This window comes from Salmo salar, chromosome 15 (assembly GCF_965601325.2).
Source record: "Salmo salar chromosome 15, fSalSal1, whole genome shotgun sequence".
In the NCBI taxonomy this organism is placed as follows: domain Eukaryota; kingdom Metazoa; phylum Chordata; class Actinopteri; order Salmoniformes; family Salmonidae; genus Salmo; species Salmo salar.
The window spans coordinates 93,541,574-93,559,220 of NC_138305.1; the positions used below are offsets into that span (position 1 = coordinate 93,541,574).

Sequence of the window (17,647 nt, forward strand, 5' to 3'; positions counted from 1 at the left end):
GTGGTCAGGGTCTGGGGACTGTTCTGCTGTGGTGTAGACGTGGTCAGGGTCTGGTGTGGACTGTTCTGCTGTGATGTAGACGTGGTCAGGGTCTGAGGACTGTTCTGCTGTGATGTAGACGTGGTCAGGGTCTGGTGTGGACTGTTCTGCTGTGGTGTAGACGTGGTCAGGGTCTGGGGACTGTTCTGCTGTGGTGTAGACGTGGTCAGGGTCTGGTGTGGACTGTTCTGCTGTTATGTAGACGTGCTCAGGGTCTGAGCACTGTTCTGCTGTGATGTAGACGTGGTCAGGGTCTGGGGACTGTTCTGCTGTGGTGTAGACGTGGTCAGGGTCTGTGTTGGACTGTTCTGCTGTGCTGTTGACGTGGTCAGGGTCTGGGGACTGTTCTGCTGTTATGTAGACGTGGTCAGGGTCTGCGGACTGTTCTGCTGTGGGGTAGACGTGGTCAGGGTCTGAGGACTGTTCTGCTGTGGTGTAGACATGGTCATGGTCTGAGGACTGTTCTGCTGTGGTGTAGACGTGGTCAGGGTCTGAGGACTGTTCTGCTGTGGTGTAGACGTGGTCAGGGTCTGGGGACTGTTCTGCTGTGATGTAGACGTGGTCAGGGTCTGGGGACTGTTCTGCTGTGGTGCAGACGTGGTCAGGGTCTGAGGACTGTTCTGCTGTGCTGTTGACGTGGTCAGGGTCTGGGGACTGTTCTGCTGTGATGTAGACATGGTCAGGGTCTGGGGACTGTTCTGCTGTGATGTAGACATTGTCAGGGTCTGGGGACTGTTCTGCTGTGGTGCAGACGTGGTCAGGGTCTGAGGACTGTTCTGCTGTGGTGTAGACGTGGTCAGGGTCTGGGGACTGTTCTGCTGTGGTGCAGACGTGGTCAGGGTCTGGGGACTGTTCTGCTGTGATGTAGACGTGGTCAGGGTCTGGTGTGGACTGTTCTGCTGTGATGTAGAAGTGGTCAGGGTCTGAGGACTGTTCTGCTGTTATTTAGAGGTGCTCAGGGTCTGGGGACTGTTCTGCTGTGATGTAGACGTGGTCAGGGTCTGATGTGGACTGTTCTGCTGTGTTGTAGATGTGGTCAGGGTCTGGTGAGGACTGTTCTGCTGTGTGGTCAGGGTCTGGGGACTGTTCTGTTGTGATGTAGATGTGGTCAGGGTCTGGTGTGGACTGTTCTGCTGTGTGGTCAGGGTCTGGGGACTGTTCTGTTGTGGTGTAGACGTGGTCAGGGTCTGAGGACTGTTCTGCTGTGGTGTAGACGTGGTCAGGGTCTGGGGACTGTTCTGCTGTGGTGTAGACGTGGTCAGGGTCTGGGGACTGTTCTACTGTGATGTAGACGTGCTCAGGGTCTGAGGACTGTTCTGCTGTGGTATAGACGTGGTCAGGGTCTGGGGACTGTTCTGCTGTGGTGTAGACGTGATCAGGGTCTGAGGACTGTTCTGCTCTGGTGTAGACGTCGTCAGGGTCTGGTGTGGACTGTTCTGCTGTGATGAAAACGTGGTCAGGGTCTGGGGACTGTTCTGCTGTGATGTAGACGTGGTCAGGGTCTGGGGACTGTTCTGCTGTGGTGTAGACATGGTCAGGGTCTGAGGACTGGCCTGCTGTGATTTAGACGTGGTCAGGGTCTGGGGACTGTTCTGCTGTGGTGTAGACGTGGTCAGGGTCTGAGGACTGTTCTGCTGTGATGTAGACATGGTCAGGGTCTGGGGACTGTTCTGCTGTGATGTAGACGTGGTCAGGGTCTGGGGACTGTTCTGCTGTGGTGCAGATGTGGTCAGGGTCTAGGGACTGTTCTGCTGTGGTGCAGACGTGGTCAGGGTCTGAGGACTGTTCTGCTGTGGTGTAGACGTGGTCAGGGTCTGAGGACTGTTCTGCTGTGCTGTTGACGTGGTCAGGGTCTGGGGACTGTTCTGCTGTGATATAGACATAGTCAGGGTCTGTGGACTGTTCTGCTGTGATGTAGACATGGTCAGGGTCTGGGGACTGTTCTGCTGTGATGTAGACATGGTCAGGGTCTGGGGACTGTTCTGCTGTGATGTAGACGTGGTCAGGGTCTGGGGACTGTTCTGCTGTGGTGTAGACGTGGTCAGGGTCTGGGGACTGTTCTGCTGTGGTGCAGACGTGGTCAGGGTCTGAGGACTGTTCTGCTGTGGTGCAGACGTGGTCAGGGTCTGAGGACTGTTCTGCTGTGGTGTAGACGTGGTCAGGGTCTGAGGACTGTTCTGCTGTGCTGTTGACGTGGTCAGGGTCTGGGGACTGTTCTGCTGTGATGTAGACATTGTCAGGGTCTGGGGACTGTTCTGCTGTGGTGTAGACGTGGTCAGGGTCTGAGGACTGTTCTGCTGTGGTGTAGACGTGGTCAGGGTCTGGGGACTGTTCTGCTGTGATGTAGACATTGTCAGGGTCTGGGTTTGACTGTTCTGCTGTGGTGTAGACGTGGTCAGGGTCTGAGGACTGTTCTGCTGTGGTGTAGACGTGGTCAGGGTCTGGGGACTGTTCTGCTGTGGTGTAGACGTAGTCAGGGTCTGAGGTGGACTGTTCTGCTGTGCTGTTGACTTGGTCAGGGTCTGGGGACTGTTCTGCTGTTATGTAGACGTGGTCAGGGTCTGCGGACTGTTCTGCTGTTATGTAGACGTGGTCAGGGTCTGCGGACTGTTCTGCTGTGGGGTAGACGTGGTCAGGGTCTGAGGACTGTTCTGCTGTGATGTAGACTTGGTCAGGGTCTGAGGACTGTTCTGCTGTGATGTAGACGTGGTCAGGGTCTGCGGACTGTTCTGCTGTGGGGTAGACGTGGTCAGGGTCTGAGGACTGTTCTGCTGTGATGTAGACGTGGTCAGGGTCTGGTGTGGACTGTTCTGCTGTGATGTAGACGTGGTCAGGGTCTGGGGACTGTTCTGCTGTGGTGTAGACGTGGTCAGGGTCTGGTGTGGACTGTTCTGCTGTGATGTAGACGTGGTCAGGGTCTGAGGACTGTTCTGCTGTGATGTAGACGTGGTCAGGGTCTGGTGTGGACTGTTCTGCTGTGGTGTAGACGTGGTCAGGGTCTGGGGACTGTTCTGCTGTGGTGTAGACATGGTCAGGGTCTGAGGACTGTCCTGCTGTGATTTAGACGTGGTCAGGGTCTGGGGACTGTTCTGCTGTGGTGTAGACGTGGTCAGGGTCTGAGGACTGTTCTGCTGTGATGTAGACATGGTCAGGGTCTGGGGACTGTTCTGCTGTGATGTAGACGTGGTCAGGGTCTGGGGACTGTTCTGCTGTGGTGCAGATGTGGTCAGGGTCTAGGGACTGTTCTGCTGTGGTGCAGACGTGGTCAGGGTCTGAGGACTGTTCTGCTGTGGTGTAGACGTGGTCAGGGTCTGAGGACTGTTCTGCTGTGCTGTTGACGTGGTCAGGGTCTGGGGACTGTTCTGCTGTGATATAGACATAGTCAGGGTCTGTGGACTGTTCTGCTGTGATGTAGACATGGTCAGGGTCTGGGGACTGTTCTGCTGTGATGTAGACATGGTCAGGGTCTGGGGACTGTTCTGCTGTGATGTAGACGTGGTCAGGGTCTGGGGACTGTTCTGCTGTGGTGTAGACGTGGTCAGGGTCTGGGGACTGTTCTGCTGTGGTGCAGACGTGGTCAGGGTCTGAGGACTGTTCTGCTGTGGTGCAGACGTGGTCAGGGTCTGAGGACTGTTCTGCTGTGGTGTAGACGTGGTCAGGGTCTGAGGACTGTTCTGCTGTGCTGTTGACGTGGTCAGGGTCTGGGGACTGTTCTGCTGTGATGTAGACATTGTCAGGGTCTGGGGACTGTTCTGCTGTGGTGTAGACGTGGTCAGGGTCTGAGGACTGTTCTGCTGTGGTGTAGACGTGGTCAGGGTCTGGGGACTGTTCTGCTGTGATGTAGACATTGTCAGGGTCTGGGTTTGACTGTTCTGCTGTGGTGTAGACGTGGTCAGGGTCTGAGGACTGTTCTGCTGTGGTGTAGACGTGGTCAGGGTCTGGGGACTGTTCTGCTGTGGTGTAGACGTAGTCAGGGTCTGAGGTGGACTGTTCTGCTGTGCTGTTGACTTGGTCAGGGTCTGGGGACTGTTCTGCTGTTATGTAGACGTGGTCAGGGTCTGCGGACTGTTCTGCTGTGGGGTAGACGTGGTCAGGGTCTGAGGACTGTTCTGCTGTGATGTAGACTTGGTCAGGGTCTGAGGACTGTTCTGCTGTGATGTAGACGTGGTCAGGGTCTGCGGACTGTTCTGCTGTGGGGTAGACGTGGTCAGGGTCTGAGGACTGTTCTGCTGTGATGTAGACGTGGTCAGGGTCTGGTGTGGACTGTTCTGCTGTGATGTAGACGTGGTCAGGGTCTGGGGACTGTTCTGCTGTGGTGTAGACGTGGTCAGGGTCTGGTGTGGACTGTTCTGCTGTGATGTAGACGTGGTCAGGGTCTGAGGACTGTTCTGCTGTGATGTAGACGTGGTCAGGGTCTGGTGTGGACTGTTCTGCTGTGGTGTAGACGTGGTCAGGGTCTGGGGACTGTTCTGCTGTGGTGTAGACGTGGTCAGGGTCTGGTGTGGACTGTTCTGCTGTTATGTAGACGTGCTCAGGGTCTGAGCACTGTTCTGCTGTGATGTAGACGTGGTCAGGGTCTGGGGACTGTTCTGCTGTGATGTAGACGTGGTCAGGGTCTGGGGACTGTTCTGCTGTGGTGTAGACGTGGTCAGGGTCTGGGGACTGTTCTGCTGTGGTGTAGACGTGGTCAGGGTCTGAGTTGGACTGTTCTGCTGTGCTGTTGACGTGGTCAGGGTCTGGGGACTGTTCTGCTGTTATGTAGACGTGGTCAGGGTCTGCGGACTGTTCTGCTGTGGGGTAGACGTGGTCAGGGTCTGAGGACTGTTCTGCTGTGGTGTAGACATGGTCAGGGTCTGAGGACTGTTCTGCTGTGATGTAGACATGGTCATGGTCTGAGGACTGTTCTGCTGTGGTGTAGACGTGGTCAGGGTCTGAGGACTGTTCTGCTGTGATGTAGACATGGTCAGGGTCTGGGGACTGTTCTGCTGTGATGTAGACGTGGTCAGGGTCTGGTGTGGACTGTTCTGCTGTGATGTAGACGTGGTCAGGGTCTGGGGACTGTTCTGCTGTGATGTAGACGTGGTCAGGGTCTGAGGACTGTTCTGCTGTGATGTAGACATGGTCAGGGTCTGGGGACTGTTCTGCTCTGGTGTAGACGTGGTCAGGGTCTGGTGTGGACTGTTCTGCTGTGATGAAAACGTGGTCAGGGTCTGGGGACTGTTCTGCTGTGATGTAGACGTGGTCAGGGTCTGGGGACTGTCCTGCTGTGATTTAGACGTGGTCAGGGTCTGGGGACTGTTCTGCTGTGATGAAAACGTGGTCAGGGTCTGAGGACTGTTCTGCTGTGATTTAGACGTGGTCAGGGTCTGGTGTGGACTGTTCTGCTGTGGTGTAGACATGGTCAGGGTCTGGGGACTGTTCTGCTGTGGTGTAGACGTGGTCAGGGTCTGGTGTGGACTGTTCTGCTGTGGTGTAGACATGGTCAGGGTCTGGGGACGGTTCTGCTGTGATGTAGCCGTGGTGAGGGTCTGGGGACTGTTCTGCTGTGATGTAGCCGTGGTCAGGGTCTGAGGACTGTTCTGCTGTGGTGTAGACGTGGTCAGGGTCTGGGAACTGTTCTGCTGTGGTGTAGACGTGGTCAGGGTCTGAGGACTGTTCTGCTGTGGTGTAGACGTGGTCAGGGTCTGGGGACTGTTCTGCTGTGGTGTAGACGTGGTCAGGGTCTGATGTGGACTGTTCTCCTGTGATGTAGACGTGGTCAGGGTCTGAGGACTGTTCTGCTGTGATGTAGACGTGGTCAGGGTCTGGGGACTGTTCTGCTGTGGTGTAGACGTTGTCAGGGTCTGGTGTGGACTGTTCTGCTGTAATGTAGACGTGGTCAGGGTCTGGGGACTGTTCTGCTTTGATGTAGACGTGGTCAGGGTCTGGTGTGGACTGTTCTGCTGTAATGTAGACGTGGTCAGGGTCTGAGGACTGTTCTGCTGTGATGTAGACGTGGTCACGGTCTGAGGACTGTTCTGCTGTGCTGTTGACGTGGTCAGGGTCTGGTGTGGACTGTTCTGCTGTGGTGTAGACGTGGTTAGGGTCTGGGGACTGTTCTGCTGTGGTGTAGACGTGGTCAGGGTCTGAGGACTGTTCTGCTGTGATGTAGACGTGGTCAGGGTCTGAGGTGGACTGTTCTGCTGTGCTGTTGACGTGGTCAGGGTCTGGTGTGGACTGTTCTGCTGTGGTGTAGACGTTGTCAGGGTCTGCGGACTGTTCTGCTGTGGGGTAGACGTGGTCAGGGTCTGAGGACTGTTCTGCTGTGGTGTAGACGTGGTCAGGGTCTGGGGACGGTTCTGCTGTGGTGTAGACGTGGTCAGGGTGTGGGGACTGTTCTGCTGTGATGTAGACGTGGTCAGGGTCTGGTGTGGGGACTGTTCTGCTGTGATGTAGACGTGGTCAGGGTCTGAGGACTGTTCTGCTTTGATGTAGACGTGGTCAGGGTCTGGGGACTGTTCTGCTGTGATGTAGACGTGGTCAGGGTCTGAGGACTGTTCTGCTGTGATGTAGACGTGGTCAGGGTCTGGGGACTGTTCTGCTGTGGTGTAGACGTGGTCAGGGTCTGAGGACTGTTCTGCTGTGATGTAGACGTGGTCAGGGTTTGGTGTGGACTGTTCTGCAGTGATGTAGACGTGGTCAGGGTCTGAGGACTGTCCTGCTTTGATGTAGACGTGGTCAGGGTCTGGGGACTGTTCTGCTGTGATGTAGACGTGGTCAGGGTCTGAGGTGGACTGTTCTGCTGTGATGTAGACGTGGTCAGGGTCTGGGGACTGTTCTGCTGTGATGTAGACGTGGTCAGGGTCTGAGGACTGTTCTGCTTTGATGTAGACGTGGTGAGGGTCTGGGGACTGTTCTGCTGTGGTGTAGACGTGGTCAGGGTCCAGTGTGGACTGTTCTGCTGTGGTGTAGAATTGGTCAGGGTCTGGGGACTGTTCTGCTGTGGTGTAGACGTGGTCAGGGTCTGAGGACTGTTCTGCTTTGATGTAGACGTGGTCAGGGTCTGAGGACTGTTCTGCTGTGGTGTAGACGTGGTCAGGGTCTGGGGACTGTTCTGCTGTGGTGTAGACGAGGTCAGGGTCTGGGGACTGTTCTGCTGTGATGTAGACGTGGTCAGGGTCTGGGGACTGTTCTGCTGTGGTGTAGACGTGGTTAGGGTCTGGGGACTGTTCTGCTGTGATGTAGACGTGGTCAGGGTCTGGTGTGGACTGTTCTGCTGTGATGTAGACGTGGTCAGGGTCTGGGGACTGTTCTGCTGTGATGTAGACGTGGTCAGGGTCTGAGGACTGTTCTGCTGTGGTGTAGACGTGGTCAGGGTCTGAGGACTGTTCTGCTGTGGTGTAGACATGGTCAGGGTCTGGGGACTGTTCTGCTGTGGTGTAGACATGGTCAGGGTCTGGGGACTGTTCTGCTGTGGTGTAGACGTGGTCAGGGTCTGATGTGGACTGTTCTCCTGTGATGTAGACGTGGTCAGGGTCTGAGGACTGTTCTGCTGTGATGTAGACGTGGTCACGGTCTGAGGACTGTTCTGCTGTGGTGTAGACGTGGTCAGGGTCTGAGGACTGTTCTGCTGTGCTGTTGACGTGGTCAGGGTCTGGGGACTGTTCTGCTGTGATGTAGACGTGGTCAGGGTCTGGTGTGGACTGTTCTGCTGTGGTGTAGACGTGGTTAGGGTCTGGGGACTGTTCTGCTGTGGTGTAGACGTGGTCAGGGTCTGAGGACTGTTCTGCTGTGATGTAGACGTGGTCAGGGTCTGAGGTGGACTGTTCTGCTGTGCTGTTGACGTGGTCAGGGTCTGGTGTGGACTGTTCTGCTGTGATGTAGACGTTGTCAGGGTCTGCGGACTGTTCTGCTGTGGGGTAGACGTGGTCAGGGTCTGAGGACTGTTCTGCTGTGATGTAGACTTGGTCAGGGTCTGGTGTGGACTGTTCTGCTGTGGTGTAGACGTGGTCAGGGTCTGGGGACTGTTCTGCTGTGGTGTAGACGTGGTCAGGGTGTGGGGACTGTTCTGCTGTGATGTAGACGTGGTCAGGGTCTGGTGTGGGGACTGTTCTGCTGTGATGTAGACGTGGTCAGGGTCTGAGGACTGTTCTGCTTTGATGTAGACGTGGTCAGGGTCTGGGGACTGTTCTGCTGTGGTGTAGACGTGGTCAGGGTCTGGGGACTGTTCTGCTGTGATGTAGACGTGGTCAGGGTCTGGTGTGGACTGTTCTGCTGTGCTGTTGACGTGGTCAGGGTCTGGGGACTGTTCTGCTGTGATGTAGACGTGGTCAGGGTCTGAGGACTGTTCTGCTGTGATGTAGACGTGGTCAGGGTCTGGGGACTGTTCTGCTGTGGTGTAGACGTGGTCAGGGTCTGAGGACTGTTCTGCTGTGATGTAGACGTGGTCAGGGTTTGGTGTGGACTGTTCTGCTGTGATGTAGACGTGGTCAGGGTCTGAGGACTGTCCTGCTTTGATGTAGACGTGGTCAGGGTCTGGGGACTGTTCTGCTGTGATGTAGACGTGGTCAGTGTCTGAGGTGGACTGTTCTGCTGTGATGTAGACGTGGTCAGGGTCTGGGGACTGTTCTGCTGTGATGTAGACGTGGTCAGGGTCTGAGGACTGTTCTGCTTTGATGTAGACGTGGTGAGGGTCTGGGGACTGTTCTGCTGTGGTGTAGACGTGGTCAGGGTCCAGTGTGGACTGTTCTGCTGTGGTGTAGAATTGGTCAGGGTCTGGGGACTGTTCTGCTGTGGTGTAGACGTGGTCAGGGTCTGAGGACTGTTCTGCTGTGATGTAGACGTGGTCAGGGTCTGAGGACTGTTCTGCTGTGGTGTAGACGTGGTCAGGGTCTGAGGACTGTTCTGCTGTGATGTAGACGTGGTCAGGGTCTGGGGACTGTTCTGCTGTGGTGTAGACGTGGTTAGGGTCTGGGGACTGTTCTGCTGTGGTGTAGACGTGGTCAGGGTCTGAGGACTGTTCTGCTGTGGTGTAGACGTGGTCAGGGTCTGAGGACTGTTCTGCTGTGGTGTAGACGTGGTCAGGGTCTGGTGTGGACTGTTCTGCTGTGATGTAGACGTGGTCAGGGTCTGAGGACTGTTCTGCTGTGGTGTAGACGTGGTCAGGGTCTGAGGACTGTTCTGCTGTGGTGTAGACGTGGTCAGGGTCTGGTGTGGACTGTTCTGCTGTGGTGTAGACGTGGTCAGGGTCTGGTGTGGACTGTTCTGTTGTGGTGTAGACGTGGTCAGGGTCTGGGGACTGTTCTGCTGTGGTGTAGACGTGGTCAGGGTCTGGGGACTGTTCTGCTGTGATGTAGACGTGGTCAGGGTCTGGGGACTGTTCTGCTGTGGTGTAGACGTGGTTAGGGTCTGGGGACTGTTCTGCTGTGATGTAGACGTGGTCAGGGTCTGAGGACTGTTCTGCTGTGGTGTAGACGTGGTCAGGGTCTGGGGACTGTTCTGCTGTGATGTAGACGTGGTCAGGGTCTGGGGACTGTTCTGCTGTGGTGTAGACGTGGTCAGGGTCTGGTGTGGACTGTTCTGCTGTGATGTAGACGTGGTCAGGGTCTGGTTGGACTGTTCTGCTGTGGTGTAGACGTGGTCAGGGTCTGGGGACTGTTCTGCTGTGGTGTAGACGTGGTCAGGGTCTGGGTGGACTGTTCTGCTGTGATGTAGACGTGGTCAGGGTCTGGGGACTGTTCTGCTGTGGTGTAGACGTGGTCAGGGTCTGGGGACTGTTCTGCTGTGGTGTAGACGTGGTCAGGGTCTGAGGACTGTTCTGCTGTGGTGTAGACGTGGTCAGGGTCTGAGGACTGTTCTGCTGTGGTGTAGACGTGGTCAGGGTCTGGTGTGGACTGTTCTGCTGTGATGTAGACGTGGTCAGGGTCTGGGGACTGTTCTGCTGTGATGTAGACGTGGTCAGGGTCTGAGGACTGTTCTGCTGTGATGTAGACGTGGTCAGGGTCTGGGGACTGTTCTGCTGTGGTGTAGACGTGGTCAGGGTCTGGGGACTGTTCTGCTGTGGTGTAGACGTGGTCAGGGTCTGAGGACTGTTCTGCTGTGGTGTAGACGTGGTCAGGGTCTGGGGACTGTTCTGCTGTGGTGCAGACGTGGTCAGGGTCTGGGGACTGTTCTGCTGTGGTGTAGACGTGGTCAGGGTCTGGGGACTGTTCTGCTGTGGTGTAGACGTGGTCAGGGTCTGGGGACTGTTCTGCTGTGGTGTAGACGTGGTCAGGGTCTGGTGTGGACTGTTCTGCTGTGATGTAGACGTGGTCAGGGTCTGGGGACTGTTCTGCTGTGGTGTAGACGTGGTCAGGGTCTGGGGACTGTTCTGCTGTGGTGTAGACATGGTCAGGGTCTGAGGACTGTTCTGCTGTGATGTAGACGTGCTCAGGGTCTGAGGACTGTTCTGCTGTGGTGTAGACGTGGTCAGGGTCTGAGGTGGACTGTTCTGCTGTGGTGTAGACGTGGTCAGGGTCTGAGGACTGTTCTGCTGTTATGTAGACGTGGTCAGGGTCTGCGGACTGTTCTGCTGTGGTGTAGACGTGGTCAGGGTCTGAGGACTGTTCTGCTGTGATGTAGACGTGGTCAGGGTCTGGGGACTGTTCTGCTGTGATGTAGACGTGGTCAGGGTCTGGGGACTGTTCTGCTGTGGTGTAGACGTGGTCAGGGTCTGAGGACTGTTCTGCTTTGATGTAGACGTGGTCAGGTTCTGGGGACTGTTCTGCTGTGGTGTAGACGTGGTCAGGGTCTGAGGACTGTTCTGCTGTGATGTAGACGTGGTCAGGGTCTGAGGACTGTTCTGTTTTTGTGTAGACGTGGTCAGGGTCTGAGGACTGTTCTGCTGTGATTTAGACGTGGTCAGGGTCTGGGGACTGTTCTGCTGTGGTGTAGACGTGGTCAGGGTCTGAGGACTGTTCTGCTGTGGTGTAGACGTGGTCAGGGTCTGGGGACTGTTCTGCTGTGATGTTGAGACTTTTGTCGGGAGCTGAGGTGGGCTGTTCTGCTGGCTTCTCTGTGGGGGTGGCCACCTCTCTAGTGGGTTGTTCTCTGTCACACGCCATCCTCCTCACCCTCTCCTCCAGCAGTCTGATCCTCTCCTCCATCCTCCTCACCCTCTCCTCCAGCAGTCTGATTCTCTCCTCCATCCCCCTCACCCTCTCCTCCAGCAGTCTGATCCTCTCCCTCCATCCCCCTCACCCTCTCCTCCAGCTGTCTGATCCTCTCCTCCATCCTCCTCACCCTCTCCTCCAGCAGTCTGATCCTCTCCTCCATCCTCCTCACCCTCTCCTCCAGCAGTCTGATCCTCTCCTCCATCCTCCTCACCCTCTCCTCCAGCAGTCTGATCCTCTCCTCCATCCCCCTCACCCTCTCCTCCATCAGTCTGATCCTCTCCTCCATCCCCCTCACCCTCTCCTCCAGCAGTCTGATCCTCTCCTCCATCCCCCTCACCCTCTCCTCCAGCAGTCTGATCCTCTCCTCCATCCCCCTCACCCTCTCCTCCAGCAGTCTGATCCTCTCCTCCATCCCCCTCACCCTCTCCTTCAGCAGTCTGATCCTCTCCTCCATCCCCCTCACCCTCTCCTCCAGCAGTCTGATCCTCTCCTCCATCCCCCTCACCCTCTCCTCCAGCAGTCTGATCCTCTCCCTCCATCCCCCTCACCCTCTCCTCCATCAGTCTGATCCTCTCCTCCATCCTCCTCACCCTCTCCTCCAGCAGTCTGATCCTCTCCTCCATCCCCCTCACCCTCTCCTCCATCAGTCTGATCCTCTCCTCCATCCTCCTCACCCTCTCCTCCAGCAGTCTGATCCTCTCCTCCATCCTCCTCACCCTCTCCCCAGCAGTCTGATCCTCTCCTCCACCTCCCACCCTCTCCTTCGCAGTCTGTCCTCCCTCCATCCCCCTCTCCCTCTCCTCCAGCGTCTGTCCCTCCTCCATCCCCCTCACCCTCTCCTCAGCAGTCTGTCCTCTCCTCCATCCCCCTCCCCTCTCCTCCAGCAGTCTTACCTCTCCCTAGTGCTCTGTCTTCTCCTGCCTGCTTTTATATTGTTGAAGTTGTCTCAACACAGTCCAGAGTGCAGATATGTCTCTTTCCACCTCCAGCTCTCCAGGTCTGGTTAAGGGGGTGTTGTTGTGCTGGACTGTTGTCTGGGTCTGTGCTGACTGGAGTGTAATCACCTTCTGTTCCAGCTCCACCTGCCTTACCTCCAGCTGGGTAAATGTATCCTTCATTTCAATAAGGGGTAGTACTCTGTCCTGGGAGGTTGACTTTCCGCTTGGGGTTGCTGGTCTGTGGGGTTATATAATGAAGAGGTCTGGGGGTGGCTCGTCTGTGGGGTTATATAATGAAGAGGTCTGGTCTGACCCGCTCGGGGTGGGGGTATCTTTCTCAAGGGAGAGCGTCTCGTGCTGGGCTAATTCTTGGATTAGGTGAAAGTCCAGCAGAAACTGTTTGGGGTTGCCCTGTACCAATACTCTTCCAGACTTATAGAGATTTATATTAGCTGACTCAGAGTCCTCGTTGTCTAGTGTCCTGAGTTTCCACCCCGTGTTAACACTCCCTCTCTTAACAGAGGGGTATTGTGCTAATATTGCACTGTGCCATGCCAGGGGATGGTCTGGTTAATATAGCACTGTGCCATGCCAGGGGATGGTATGGTTAATATAGCACTGTGCCATGCCAGGGGATGGTCTGGTTAATATAGCACTGTGCCATGCCAGGGGATGGTCTGGTTAATATAGCACTGTGCCATGCCAGGGGATGGTCTGGTTAATATAGCACTGTGCCATGCCAGGGGATGGTCTGGTTAATATAGCACTGTACCATGCCGGGGGATGGTCTGGTTAATATAGCACTGTGCCATGCCGGGGGATGGTCTGGTTAATATAGCACTGTGCCATGCCGGGGGATGGTCTGGTTAATATAGCACTGTGCCATGCCCGGGGATGGTGTGGTTAATATAGCACTGTGCCATGCCAGGGGATGGTCTGGTTAATATAGCACTGTGCCATGCCAGGGGATGGTCTGGTTAATATAGCACTGTGCCATGCCAGGGGATGGTCTGGTTAATATAGCACTGTGCCATGCCGGGGGATGGTCTGGTTAATATAGCACTGTGCCATGCCAGGGGATGGTCTGGTTAATATAGCACTGTGCCATGCCGGGGGATGGTCTGGTTAATATAGCACTGTGCCATGCCGGGGGATGGTCTGGTTGATATAGCACTGTGCCATGCCAGGGGATGGTCTGGTTAATATAGCACTGTGCCATGCCAGGAGATGGTCTGGTTAATATAGCACTGTGCCATGCCAGGGATGGTCTGGTTGATATAGCACTGTGCCATGCCAGGGGATGGTCTGGTTAATATAGCACTGTGCCATGCCAGGAGATGGTCTGGTTAATATAGCACTGTGCCATGCCGGGGGATGGTCTGGTTAATATAGCACTGTGCCATGCCAGGGGATGGTCTGGTTAATATAGCACTGTGCCATGCCAGGGGATGGTCTGGTTAATATAGCACTGTGCCATGCCAGGGGATGGTCTGTGTTAATATAGCACTGTGCCATGCCAGGGATGGTCTGGTTAATATAGCACTGTGCCATGCCAGGGGATGGTCTGGTTAATATAGCACTGTACCATGCCGGGGGATGGTCTGGTTAATATAGCACTGTGCCATGCCAGGGGATGGTCTGGTTAATATAGCACTGTGCCATGCCAGGGCATGGTCTGGTTAATATAGCACTGTGCCATGCCAGGGATGGTCTGGTTAATATAGCATTGTGCCATGCCGGGGGATGGTCTGGTTAATATAGCACTGTGCCATGCCAGGGATGGTCTGGTTGATATAGCACTGTGCCATGCCAGGGGATGGTCTGGTTAATATAGCACTGTGCCAGGGGATGGTTTGTGTAGAAGATGAGGTTACTGATGTTCCCATTTTTATAATAGTCAGCAAAAAGTGTCTCTTGATTTTCCATAAGGAGCTTAATTCTTTACATACACAGGGTACTGTATTTGAATTGCCTCTGAACAGCAGGAGGCAGCTTCTAAGGCCTCTCCATTTGGTTGGAGTAGACTGTTCCACTCTCCTGCCATTGTTGGGCTAAAGGGCTTTGACACCTCTCACTTGACACGTCAGTGCTAATTGAAGTTGTATCAGGCTTGGCAACCTTAATTTAACATTCAGTTCTTATAAAGTAATGTAATGTGTTTTTCTTCTTGGCTTTTGGAAATAAAATATAGCTTCAGACTAAACATTACTCACTCAGTTCCAGGTTGGATGGTGTTTTCAGGTTTCTGTTGTTTTCCAGAGCATTTGCTGTATAGTGTTGGAATAATAATCTTTGGTAGTTGTAAACCTTCCAGGTGATTCCGTAATTCCGTCCAAATCAGGTTGTAGGTTTTGAGTTTTGATTTGGAGTGAAGGTTATGTTGTAGAGGGTAGCATCCTATATATGTTCCTGACAAAAAAAATCAGTTTATCTAACTCTAAATCTATATTTTTTTAAGAACATGCTGAAAAATGCAGGAGCTCATCTGATCATGACATCTCTCTCTCTCCCTCCCTCTCTCTCCCTCCCTCCCTCTCTCTCTCTCTTTCTCTGTCTCTCTCTCTCTGTATCTCCCCCCTCACTACATGTCTGACTTAGTAGCCCATAATGAGGAGAGCAGGATACCTGAGCTTCAGCCTCTCTGACACCTCAGCTAGCTGGGGCTAAAGGTTAACATGCTAACTCATCCTCTCTCATCCTGCATTGAGACAGAACAGGCCTAATATGGGTTGTTGTATAGACTCACATCACATGTCTCATGTCAGAACTTTCACCATCAGAGACATCAGACACAAACATTTCCATGAATTAGTTTCAAGCACCAATTATCCAGAAACATGTGTCTCTTCATCTCTGATTACACTGATTTGGTGCAAAGCATAGCAGCTGTACTTAATATTCTTCCTTTACCGATGTCTTATGCACTGGGAATAAGAATTGACTGGAAACTTTCTCTCTAGTTTACTTTTCTCTTTCTGATGTGTGGAGGACAGGAGCAGAGCAAGACTGGCAGGATAATCAGGGACAAACAGTCATCGGTCATCGGTCGTCTCCTTCTGTCTCCTTCTGTCTCCTCAGTCTCCTCTGTCTACTGTCTCCTCTGTCTCTTCTGTCTCCTAACTGTCTCCTCTGTCTCTTCTGTCTCCTTCTGTCTCCTAACTGTCTCTTCTGTCTCCTTCTGTCTCCTAACTGTCTCCTCTGTCTCTTCTGTCTCCTTCTGTCTCGTAACTGTCTCCTCTGTCTCTTCTGTCTCCTAACTGTCTCCTCTGTCTCTTCTGTCTCCTTCTGTCTCCTAACTGTCTCCTCTGTCTCTTCTGTCTCCTTCTGTCTCCTAACTGTCTCCTCTGTCTCTTCTGTCTCCTTCTGTCTCGTAACTGTCTCCTCTGTCTCTTCTGTCTCCTAACTGTCTCCTCTGTCTCTTCTGTCTCCTTCTGTCTCCTAACTGTCTCCTCTGTCTCTTCTGTCTCCTTCTGTCTCCTAACTGTCTCCTCTGTCTCTTCTGGCTCCTCTGTCTTTTCTGACTCCTCTGTCACTTGTCTCTTTCTGTCTCCTTTCTCCCCTGTCTCCTCTGTCTCCTCTGTGTCTGTGTGTCTCTGTATATATGACTGTATATAATGTCACCCAGCTCTTTGTGTGTTTCCCAGCCCGTCTACAGAATCCTCCGGCATCCTTTGTTGCCACTAATGGCGGCTCGGCGCTTCACTCTCCTAATTGTTGGCTTAAATTGCAATAATTATTTACAAGCCTAATTAAAGCAGTAAGAGTGCCAGTTGAAGGCATCAGGCTGGCTGGGGTTGGTTGTGTCTGTTAGAAGGAAGACAGTGTGGTGGTGTAGGAGGAGGATGGTGTGGTGGTGTAGGAGGAGGATGGTATGGTGGGGTAGGAGGAGGAGGATGGTGGGGTGGTGTAGGTGGAGGATGGTGTGGTGGTGTAGGAGGAGGATGGTGTGGTGGGGTAGGAGGAGGATGGTGTGGTGGTGTAGGAGGAGGATGGTGTGGTGGTGTAGGAGGAGGATGGTGTGGTGGTGTAGGAGGAGGATGGTGGGGTAGGGTAGGGGGAGGATGGTGTGGTGGGGTAGGAGGAGGATGATGTGGTAGGGTAGGAGGAGGATGGTGTGGTGGGGTAGGAGGAGGATGATGTGGTGGTGTAGGAGGAGGATGGTGGGGTAGGGTAGGAGGAGGATGGTGTGGTGGGGTAAGAGGAGGGTGGTGGGGTGGAGTAGGAGGAGGATGGTGTGGTGGTGTAGGAGGAGGATGGTGTGGTGGGGTGGAGTAGGAGGAGGATGTTGTGGTGGTGTAGGAGGAGGATGGTGTGGTGGTGTAGGAGGAGGATGGTGTGGTGCTGTAGGAGGAGGATGGTGTGGTGGGGTAGGAGGAGGATGATGTGGTGGTGTAGGAGGAGGATGGTGTGGTGGTGTAGGAGGAGGATGGTGTGGTGGTGTAGGAGGAGGATGGTGTGGTGGGGTAGGAGGAGGATGGTGTGGTGGGGTAGGAGGAGGATGGTGTGGTGGGGTAGGAGGAGGATGGTGTGGTGGTGTAGGAGGAGGATGGTGTGGTGGGGTGGAGTAGGAGGAGGATGGTGTGGTGGTGTAGGAGGAGGATGGTGTGGTGGTGTAGGAGGAGGATGGTGTGGTGGTGTAGGAGGAGGATGGTATGGTGGGGTAGGAGTGGGATGGTGTGGTGTGGTGGTGTAGGAGGAGGATGGTGTGGTGGTGTAGGAGGAGGATGGTGTGGTGGTGTAGGAAGAGGATGGTGTGGTGGGGTGGAGTAGGAGGAGGATGTTGTGGTGGTGTAGGAGGAGGATGGTGTGGTGGTGTAGGAGGAGGATGGTGTGGTGCTGTAGGAGGAGGATGGTGTGGTGGGGTAGGAGGAGGATGATGTGGTGGTGTAGGAGGAGGATGGTGTGGTGGTGTAGGAGGAGGATGGTGTGGTGGTGTAGGAGGAGGATGGTGTGGTGGTGTAGGAGGAGGATGGTGTGGTGGGGTAGGATGAGGATGGTGTGGTGGGGTAGGAGGAGGATGGTGTGGTGGGGTAGGAGGAGGATGGTGTGGTGGGGTAGGAGGAGGATGGTGTGGTGGGGTGGAGTAGGAGGAGGATGGTGTGGTGGTGTTGGAGGAGGATGGTGTGGTGGTGTAGGAGGAGGATGGTGTGGTGGTGTAGGAGGAGGATGGTATGGTGGGGTAGGAGGAGGATGGTGTGGTGGTGTAGCAGGAGGATGGTGTGGTGGTGTAGGAGGAGGATGGTGTGGTGGGGTGGAGTAGGAGGAGGATGTTGTGGTGGTGTAGGAGGAGGATGGTGTGGTGGTGTAGGAGGAGGATGGTGTGGTGCTCTAGGAGGAGGATGGTGTGGTGGGGTAGGAGGAGGATGATGTGGTGGTGTAGGAGGAGGATGGTGTGGTGGTGTAGGAGGAGGATGGTGTGGTGGTGTAGGAGGAGGATGGTGTGGTGGGGTAGGAGGAGGATGGTGTGGTGGGGTAGGAGGAGGATGGTGTGGTGGGGTAGGAGGAGGATGGTGTGGTGGTGTAGGAGGAGGATGGTGT

At 54.6% G+C, this 17,647-nt stretch overlaps 1 protein-coding gene across 1 annotated transcript in view; it reads left to right on the plus strand.

Annotated features, from left to right (window-relative positions):
- The window catches only part of plxna2 (plexin A2), a 455,628-nt gene that overhangs the window by 255,203 nt on the left and 182,778 nt on the right, over positions 1-17,647 (plus strand).